We start from the raw sequence: 8864 nt of genomic DNA, 5'->3' as shown, positions 1-8864 counted from the left end.
TCTTCAAAAGCCCTACAGGTATGTGGTAATTTGAAGTGGAGTTGCTGCTGTTTTGGGCTTGTTTTTTTAAAGAAAGATTTTTCAGGACAGTTAGCTATGGGTTTCTCGGTGCTTTATAGTATTTGGTCAAAAAGCCAAGCAACTTCAAGATATTGCTTAGCTAAATTTCACAACTGGAAAACTCTTTTTCCATCTTTATAGTTTTCTTGTTTAAAACCTTTTTCTCATTCTTTCAAAACTTAAAATAAAACTAATCTGGGCATAGGAGTAAAATCCTCTTTAACCTAAAATGGCAACAGGTATAAAATCAATTTAACATCAGTGATCTAAATGCTGAAGCACAGGGCATCCAGTGCAGTTCTCCTGATTCCTTGGATATGGATGGCAGAGAAGTTGGCCCATTGTCAGCCCTGCAGGGTAAGATAAGCAGTCATTCTGGGACTTCCTATATAACTCTACAAAATTAGTATTTAACAATGAGTGATAATTTTTCCCTACTGAAGTTAACGGCAAAATGTCTACTGGCTTTGCTGGAGCAAAATTTCACCCAGTGGAAGGAAATGAAAGACTGGCAGAAATGAGAATTGCTAATACCCAAGTTGAGCCAGAGCAAGACAGTTATTGTATATACACGTGCTTTCTGTATTAGTCAAAAAACTGTTTTTCTTTTGTGGGTACCATCTGCTTCAGTATCATAGCCACACAATCCTGAGGTAATAATTTATTTTGGTATACAGGCAAATAAAAGGATAAACGTTAAAAACAAATACTTTCAGAGAAGTCAGTATAAAAAAAAAATCAACATTGTTTAGGGCCCTGTGTTGGAACATTGGAGGGGAATCAGAGAATTTGACACTAGGTTAATTAGATTCAAATAGCTTCAGAGAGAGAGAGAGAGAGAGAGAGAATGTGCAACAGGAAAATACCATTCATCTTTGTAGCCAGATTGCTTAAATTTACCAGAGCTGTCATCAAGACCTTTTAGAGACCAGTTTCATGATTTTGTTTATGGTTCTGTGAAGAGAAACAATATTGACTGCTGACATTATCATGCCTTGTAATTTTTTCCCCCTTAACTTCACTGTGGCTGACTACATGAAAAGTGATTTGTTTAGCTTCATCTCCTTCTGCCACAAAAGAGAAGGATACCCCTTTTAATAAGATAAGAAGATGCAAAGATGCTTTTCCAAGGCCAAATTATGTTTAAGTAGGAAATGTTTCCTATTAAAGGCAATTTGAAGTGTGAGGTTATAGTCATAATTTCACATAATTACACAAACCAAGGAGCAAATCTACTGAAGCAAGCTTATGCTGTGGATGAAGGCCTTTCTTCATATCTGATCTTGAAGTTAGATGAAAAACTGCACCAAGTTGGAAAGAAGAGCAGACCATTTTTCACAGGTACAGGACAAGGTCTTGTTCCGTGTCCCTAGAGTTGTGGGAAGGTTATATATGTATAGTCAATCACAAGAAAGCTTGCCTGTTAGGTTACTGTTTGCATAGAGATGCATCAGACATCTATTAGTTCTCTAGAAGTTTCACTTTTTTCTTCAGCCCAGACATGATACAGTTGAAGGAGTTTTCTACCTCTAATACTGTTACTCCTGATGGCACTGAACTAACATCACTTTCCTCTGTCAGCCAACTCCCGGCTTGTCTTCATCAACACACCTTACCGCTCACCAGTTTACCTCATCTCACTTGTTTCATTCTCAAATATGGACAGAAAGTGAAAACATAATTTCTGGCTCATATAACATGCTTCAGTTTAGTCTGACCAGTCTTTCTGGTTTGAAAACACTAGGGAATGAAAATGCCACAACAAAGCTCTCTAAATACCAGCATATACAATTTTTTAGTTCTCTTTTCCTTCTTCAGCAGTTATTACTGAATCCTATTCTGTGGATTCTTTGCTATTAAGGGAGTAACAGGGACGTAAGCTTACTCTTTTCCTATGTTATAATGTTTGTTAATGGATAGCTTACCCATGTCTAACTATCTCAGTTTAGCTAGCCAGACATTAATTCAGATCATACTGAAATTAACTGCTCACTTCTGCACAGTTTTGTTCATTAGCCACTTCTTTGTGTTTTCTCTGAAAGACATAAAAGACCCTGATAATTTAGGTTTTGCAAGGAAGAATAATAAAAAAGGTTTTATTCCAAGGGGTCTAGAAGGACTACTGCAGTAGCACAAATCCCCTTTTTTAAAAATCATAAACAGGGGCTTCTCACTTATTTAGGTTTCACTTGCTCCCACCATACTGATCAGTTAACTCATCTTAGATATGCTCACTGCCAGAAGGGAAGACATGGAGAAATTTGAACACAGGTATTTTATAAGATATTTAATAGATGTATTAAAAGGTCCATAGATAGACTGTATGGATTCAGAAAGTACAGAAATAAGAAATACTAGGAGACTGACCTCTCTACTGGGTCAATCTTATTTCAAGAGGAAAAAATTACTGGTAGATGATTTCCTAAAAGTGTGGAGAGCCAAAACAGGTAGGATATATAATAAAGCAACCTCTTTCCATCCACCTGCAAGTAGACATGAATCACAGAAAACAACTGCTTCGCATCATTGTACTGAGCCTGCCAGCATCAGAGTTGGTACTTGCACGAAAGTGTCACTGTCACCATTTTTCTAGAGCTGGTTCCATCAGAACCCGACTGAAGTTTCTCATTGGATGTTGTAAGAAACCCTGACATCAGAAAACCTAAAACACAAGATATTAAGCCTGTCTCTTCTTAGTTACTATATTCTTAAAACAGCATCCCAATATAGTTCCAGCTCCCTCAGTGTAGGACGTGAGGCTAAGGGTCAAGAGAAACACTGGCAACTGAACTTCATTAGAAACCAGTGGTGACAGCACTGTGGCAGTAAAGGGGGAAACAGGAGAATATGGTGAAGAGGATTAGAATTTCTCTTACCTCCTTTCTCCTTGGCAAATCAAAGCCTGCATATGCATGGCATAGAACATAAACATGCACATGATGACACAGAGCTCTAATGGAATTGAGGCAGGGTTTGGGTGAAAGCTGATAGGACCTCAAGCATTTACAGGGCACTCCAAAGAGTAACAGCATGAGAACACAGGTATCAGAGAGGGTGAACCAGTTCTGTCCCTTCAATAGCAGCTTATAGTGTTCACCTCTAGTGGGGAGAAGAAGAGAGGACAAATTGCTGCTCTGCAGACTGCACTAAGTGCCAAGTCTTTTTGCTCAATACATCTCCTTTAAAGCAACATGAGATCTTGGTTTGAATTGTTGTTAAAATTCAAAGAAAGCAAACTCCTTACAGTTTGATTCAGCTTAATTCCCTACACGTCCCATTGCTCTTTTGCTAGACATACTATGATAAAAGGCATTAGCCTCTGAGTACATGGGGCCATCTGTACCCTGTTCTTAAAATTAATAAAGATTTAAAGAAAGCCTTGCATAAAAATAGATTATAAAAATAGATTTTTTGTTTCGTTTTTACAATTTAACACCAAAAGTTAAGCTTATTTTTTTATTGATTCTCAGGACACTTCGATATCTTAGTCCTGGAGAGGTTTTGGAGAAATAAAAGTCCCAGGAAGAGTTGTTTCTCTTTTGCATATATGATGTTAACATTAAGCAGGAGTGGCCCAGGGATGGGCCTAAACATCCTTCTTGCAATGAAAGAGCACTTAAGCATTTCTTTTCTGCTCTCTGTATATCCAGAAAAGTTAAAATTACTTTGCTACAGCACTTTATGCATGATGTGGAAAACAGAGGACTACATTCACTCTGTACCTCCACAGTGGAATGCTACAATATCATAAGCAGCGATATGAAAAACACTTTTCAGATGATTTCTGAATAAAACATCAGTGGCAAGGCAGCAAGTGGCAGGGAAAATTCCTTGTTCAATGAAGCATTTATATGTGTTTGGTATCTTTACCAAATTGATTCTGCTTGAGATGAACTGGTTCAAATTTTAAACCATTTCAATATGTAGCCTATGTACATAAATAATTGGTTCAGTATTTAAACTAGTTGTTTGTGGGTTTTTTTTTAATGAATTCCTTATAGAAATCTAAACGGCTTTGAAATCAATTCCAATTCTGAATTGTTTCAAAATGTGTCTTATACTGAATGACGACTGGTCTTGACTGTTTGGCCACTAATGCAATGTGATACTACGTGGGGAGCCAGAGTTCAAAACTAGCAGGGAGAATTTTGCACCCTTAGTTGTCAGAGGCTGCAGGTTTAGGAAGGGTAACAGATTCTTTTTCCCCAGTTCATACTATCCTTAGGGCCAGACCTCAAAATAAACACAGCAGCTTCAAAGATAGTATTATAGGTTCCACTCCAAGCTGAAGACGATCCTGTTTGCATGTTGTGATCAGTTCACACTTTCCTTCACAAACAATCTTATATTACACTTCTACTTATGTGAGAGATTATCATGGAAAAATAATAAAAAGTGGTATGTTAAAGCTATGCCAAATATAAGATGCATTTATCATGCTGTCAATGGAATTTCTTACCATATGTCTCAATGGATTTACTAAAATTAGTTTCGTTTTATACCTATAATAGCGATCGTTGTTAGAAAAGGCAGGTATAGTGTATCTTACAAAAAGAAAGACTGATGCTTAAACAGCACAAAAAAAAGCATGATACATGAGCCCTAGAAAAAGTTCAACCTTTTGGTAAAGCAGTCAAAACCATTTCTTTAGGACTGCTTGTGGAAAGCAGAAGCCAAAAAACAGGGAAGTATTCTTAAAGCTCAAATTGCTCTAGTTTCTACACTGACAATCACATTTAGCTGACACAGATTAGGTTGATTCAGTTCTTTTTTCACTCCCTCCTTTGGGTTATGCTGGGTGCCCCAACTCATGAGGAAACCCATCTTTGCAAGCTCTGTTTTTGCTTCATGTAGACAATGTTTCAGCTGGCTCTTCCTCTCCCAGTGCCAGTCTGGAAAGCAGGTTCTAGAAACCGCCAGCACTGCTCTAGTCTCCCTTCCGAGATAATTCTACCTGTGTGGTAAAGCCCACAGCAGAAGAAACAATAACCCAGTATGATCCAGCATGCAAGAATAACAGTAGTGCAATAATGTTATTGTCTGGTAGTACTCTGCAGATATTGGCCATCATGCTAAGAGCATCATATCCTTAAGCAACTTAGTACCTTGCTAGAACTGTAGCTTTGCATTCAGTAAATTTGTCAGGAGGACTGGGTTCCGAGTGGGATAAGGTAAGGCTGACAAGTGTTGCATTTTTTCTTAAGCAAAGTTGCTTCATGCACTCCTAGATCCTCATTTAAGCTTCGACACAAAACCTATCATGCTTGTTTAATTTAACATACCAATAATAGTAATTTAAGCTAGTATTAAGTCTAATTTAAGATTCAGCTTTAAATAATCGTATGGAATCTTGTCCCTTGTGCTGCCCTCTGCTATGGTCTCAATATGTTCCCTATACTAAATACAGATGTAACAGATCCTGCTACAGGATTGAGGCTCTAGAACCAGCCATAGTAAACAGAAGTTGACTAAATTCATTTGCATTGTGACCAGAATTCCACTAGCTGGGCAGGTGACTTATCTGGCTAAAGGTTACACCAGCTAAGAGATCACTAACAGAATGGTCTGGGACATACATAAAACAAGATATTTAATGTGAAAGAAATTTAATAGAAGTCTACAGTGCTGCATACAAAATATCCATTTCTTTACTGCAAATATATAAAGCTACATCTGCTTGCTGAATGCTTTCATACTATAGGTAATTCAACAAATTTGGTACAAATATGAAAATAAAATGTGCGTCTTCAGAATAAATATGGTTACATTATTCACATCAAATTACAAACTTACCTTTAAAACAATATCTGAACCAAATATAGTTTTCACAACATTAATTACTGCTCTGGCTTGTTTGTGTCTCAGAGAACGTTACTTCGTCAGCTTTATGTTCCACTTGCACTTCTAATCCTTGTTTTACCAAGGACCGGACACGCGGCGAGTCTGCAACCCTCTCACCCTTCTCACCTCTACATTTCTTTGGTAACTCCTACAGCCAGATCCTTACAGCGAACACCTGTAAAATAATAGATACAGTTAAATACAAAAACTTTTCCTCCCCTAGTTCATATCAACTTAGTTTTTATTTAATTCCAAAGGCATAGATTGCATTTCACCATCCAATGGATGTCAGCAGACACAACTTATCTAATTCCCTTATGAAGTTTGAAAATTCCTTCCATATATCAAATCCAGTAAAGTTTTATGTGCATAAGTCATCCTTAAAGAAGTATAATCGCTGGCTGACCTTAGTAGGATGGTTAGCGTGAGAGAAGGTGGCAGGATTGGGCCCCAAGTTTTCATAAATAACACAGAACATCTCCAGATGAACATTCCACTGCTAGTTTTTATAGCACATCTTCCACAGCCAGCCCACATGGTCTCACACACATTCGTAGATGCCAAAACAATAACAAATTAAAGTTTGGTTTATAAAAGGCCCTTGGCTCAGATGCTGCTTGTAGAAGTTTGCATGCTGTTTACCCTGAAAAAGGTGTGGAACTGACCACAATGAGGTGACAACCTCAATTCCACTCACACATGAGGTGGGAAAACCAATAACAAAACTGCAAGATTAGAAAAGGACACTTTTTCCTGGCTTGTGCATGAAGAAACCATGATTTGTTATTAAAAAAATTAAAGTAATTTTGTGAAGCAGACTAAGGAACATCTCGCTTCCCCCTTAGCACATATATGCATGTAAACATTTTTATGTATTGCTTTTATATAAAAATATATATGCCTGATTGTAAACTTATATCCATACTAAATATGATGATCCACAGAAGGATGAAGTCCTAGATTATTACTCTCCTAGCTTACTATCCCTTGCAGGTAGTAGTAGATTTCCATTGACTTCAAGGAAACTAGGTTTTTAAGCATTACACTCCTGGTGTGCTGAGCACTGGTTCAAGGACTACATTATCACCCAAAACTTGCCTGTGCTTTCAAACCAGAGTTTAAGTGATAGAAGGGCTACATACTGTTTCCCCAAACTATTTAGATTTACCTTATGGCTTGATCCTCCGGAATACTATCAAAACCCAATGCTGCCTGTTAAAGTAGTATGCACAGGGAGATGTCTTGAAAGATGAATCAGTTTCATTCAAGCACTGTTCCGGTCCCATTCAACAGGAATGTTCTCACAAATGTTGGGTAGACCTGATATTTAGCCCCAAAATAGACCAATTAAAAAAGGGAATCAGATGTTTCACCATACCCACATAATTTCACAAAAGTTTTTCTGTAAATAACATTTTTCTTAAGTATTATACACAATCAAATGCCTGATCACATACATCTCATTAAAACTCAGTTGTGCCCATGATTAACTGGGGATACCCTAAACTATACATTAATTACTAGCAGAGATGCAAAAACTAAAGCATGCTTGCTTAAACTGTCAGTCCAATGCCAGAAAACATTCTACAAGAGATTACACAGACCAAGCAGATACATGCGGCAAGGACATTTCTATTAGAAACACTCTAAACAAAGCCATTTAGTACAGAGCACATTTTGCTTAAAAGATATACACATGGCAATAGAGCAAAGCTGGGAGCAACTATAAGCACTTTAATTGACACTAAGGAAATAACTGCCAATATTTATAATTCTACAAAGAAAAGTGTCATAAGGAGCTCACTGGAAAAATCTCAGTTCCATCTTGCACATATGCACATGATATTTTCAGGCCATTAAGATAATAAAAAGTAAAAGTAAATACTTCTTTTGTATTAAAAAGGAAAATATTTATATGTAAACTGCTACAGAAAATAGCTTTTTGTTACAATGCTGGGAAGATACACAACCAACTTTTTTAAAGAAAGAAAATAAGCTTCAGATACACTCAAATTAATAGCTCTTCCCTGTCCTTTGGGAAGACGACAGTAATTCATCACTATTAGCAATTACTATGCACAATGCACTTGCAGTGTCTCAGCTGCTTTGTTAATGAGGAGCAGGTAAAGTAAAGCAAAATCTCCCTCTAATCCCTGCCCATTAACTCTAGGAAGGAAGGAAATAAGCACAGAATACCTCTGATGCAAGATCTAAGTAATCCAAAGGAGAAACAAAAATGGGTTCTGGAAATGCTTAACCTATATCCTGTTCTACCCCATATGGCTAATGGAATTATACAAATATATGAAACAAAAGATTTAACTCACAGTAATTTTTTTATCCTAGATTCTTCTAAGGTCAAACAGAAAAACACTGTTCTCATTTTAATTTTTTTTTTTTTTTAATCCATAAGAACATTCTAATACTTTGCAAATCGGTTGCACAATACAGAAAGAATTGGTTTTCAGCACTAGCCTTCAATCTGTAGTCAATTCTATAAGTCATCTATATCAACTTCCATTCTTTGATGCTATGACAGCACTACAGACCACCATCTGGTCTTTGAGATTTAGATTCAAGTTTTATATTGGAAATGGTATTTTCATTTATATACCAGATTTGAAAAGGCAGAATCCTCAAATCTCTTGCATGACCTATCACTGCTTCAGTATTATGCAACTAGAGGTTTGTGCAGTATAGACTGCATTGATAAAAAGCATTCTAAACCTGCTATTTCTGTAAACACAACTCTTCCCATAACCACTTTTGAAGGAAAGAAAAAGTAATCTTTTTATTACCTCTTCATATTGAAAAGCAGTAAAAGTTCTGGCAGCCCTAGAATCAACAGGATCCAAGTTTCCATAAGATTTTTCTGAAAATTGACAGAGTTTAGCTTGAGAGCAAGCCTGTGAAGCAGATATGTTCAGACTCATACTTCTCCCCTCTAGTAAACTAGTCATTAA

This window comes from Phaethon lepturus, unplaced genomic scaffold, assembly GCF_000687285.1.
Source record: "Phaethon lepturus isolate BGI_N335 unplaced genomic scaffold, ASM68728v1 scaffold21901, whole genome shotgun sequence".
Classification (NCBI taxonomy): Eukaryota; Metazoa; Chordata; class Aves; order Phaethontiformes; family Phaethontidae; genus Phaethon; species Phaethon lepturus.
This window is presented reverse-complemented; position numbering follows the sequence as displayed.